Genomic DNA, 1989 nt, shown 5'->3' with positions numbered 1-1989 from the left:
CGTTCAAATATTTCTCCAAGGCTCCGAGCAGGAAAATCGGGCAATGCCTAGTTACAGAGTGGATTGATTTGTATAATTTGGAAATGAGTGAGTTTTGAAGCAACCTGTAGCCTTGTTATGGCAAGAAAACCTGTAATGCTAGGCAGAGTTCATGCTAGTGGGAAGGATTTTTAATAGCCCAGGTGTTTTCTTTTTGCTATACTATAACATCTTTGTAACTTCTCTTGACGTGAAATATGTTACACACACACACACACACACACACACACACACACACACACACACACATACATATCCGTGCTGCCTACTGCAACAATTTCAGCGTTGTTTCTGCTAGTTCGTCCCTTGTATGAGACTTGGCGGGTATTTGATTGCTTGTGGCATGTTGTATATATACGTATTACATTGTTTGTGTGAAGGAAATACCGTCAGTATCCCCCGGCGGTCTGCATTCTGAGCACATGGCATATTTCTGGTGCCCGAGGAAAATTCAAACTTCGCGGGGGTGACGGCTAACTTTCGATTAGACTGGTTGCTATTGGCTGCTGATAAAGCTGAAAACGTAAAGGATGTGTCGGATCTAAGGCGATGATTGGCTCGGTTATTCGTTGTCTCAGTGTTGGTGAGTATTTATCATGTTTATCGTTGGATTATGTTCATTATATTATCATGGAGTCTTTTCTAAAGCTACAGTCGCACTACTTTAGTATAACTCCCGTGATACGCCGATGCAACTTTCCGTATAGGGACTTGCTCCAGAATTTTATTCCGTTGGTCACACTTCAAAAGGGAACCATCGCTCAAGCCTAAACAAGAGTCATGGCGGGACTGTGCGAAAAAAGAGTTGGTGGAGTACACCTCCGCTGTTTTTGCCATTGCTACTTGTGCCTTAAGTCTGGATCTTTTAAAAAGTGAAAAAATACAGGAGTAAAGGGTAAATTTCCCGAATAATGCCGCGTTACGAAATGACACACAAGTGGTATCGATGGATTCCACTCACCCTGTACTGCTTATATATGGTGGATATAATCTACGATTCCACCACTGTACCCCACAATCTGGGTCCAAATAGTAGGGGAGAGCATGAAGTATATCAGGGAAATTGTAGGGCGATATATGAATAAATTGCATCTATATATAGCACAAACATACCTTAGTTTTATCTTAAACCTGTCTACTGTAAAATGAATATTAAAAATGCAGTTTCTTTACAATTACTCACCCGCATGGCGTACCGGTGCACAGCGATTGCACAGACAGATTTTGGGCGGGAATTTCGAATGTACCATTTTCGGGGTATTTTTATCTACAAAATTCTAACATAACCAACATAACTTTACCTACTTTTGACGTTAGCCCTAGCCTATTAGGGACTTCGTCCCCCATCCTGGACCCTTATTATAGCACTTCGTGCAGCTCACCTTGGTTTCTGTTTTTTATTTTGATTTTTATACATGGAGATTGGGCTGGTTCCTTATTTAGCGATAGCACCTTTTGAATACATCGTCTATGTGTATCCCGCATCGCCAATGTATATCCCATACCGGGACCAATACTGCAAACACACACACAACTGACTCGAAACTCGCTCGTGAACTCAAACTCGCGGGTTCACTAAACATAAGGAACATAAGAGCGCTATGACTGGCCAGTCGTTTTAGGGGTAGGTCTCATTGGTTGTCGTCTGTAGAAGAACGAAACAACCTAATATTGTTTTTCGATAGATGGCGTCTTTTTCAAATAAGAACATACCAGGTAAAACAAAAAGACACCTGTCTATTGTTTACCAGTGCTGGATGAAGGTCGGAGAATGTGATCTATTACGAATGCCCTCCCCTACTATTTAAGCACAGACTTTGGGGCACATGGAATGGAATCTCGGGTTATATCCACTATAGATGAGTGGTAGAGGGTGAGAGGAATCAATCGATACCACTTTTGTTGTATTTAGTAACGCGGCATTATTCGGAAAATTTACCCTAAGCGAAA

The 1989-nt window shown here is 41.6% G+C and overlaps 1 protein-coding gene across 2 annotated transcripts in view; it reads left to right on the top strand.

The window, feature by feature from the left end:
* The first annotated feature begins 443 nt into the window (after nt 1-443).
* LOC122248069 (actin, cytoplasmic 1) overlaps nt 444-1989 on the top strand; it is a 10581-nt gene continuing 9035 nt past the window's right edge. Inside the window, exon 1 of one of the 2 annotated variants that reach the window (XM_043007880.2) lies at nt 444-622. The gene's annotated coding sequence lies outside the window, so the exon portion shown is untranslated. The remainder of the gene's footprint in view (nt 623-1989) is intronic. The other variant, XM_043007876.2, reaches the window with a different exon arrangement.

The sequence above is a fragment of the Penaeus japonicus genome, unplaced genomic scaffold (genome assembly GCF_977035675.1).
Source record: "Penaeus japonicus unplaced genomic scaffold, GWHDUDI00000001_assembly GWHDUDI00000014, whole genome shotgun sequence".
NCBI lineage: Eukaryota > Metazoa > Arthropoda > Malacostraca > Decapoda > Penaeidae > Penaeus > Penaeus japonicus.
The sequence above is the reverse complement of the archived record's forward strand: the minus strand, read 5'-3'. Positions and strand labels throughout refer to the sequence as shown.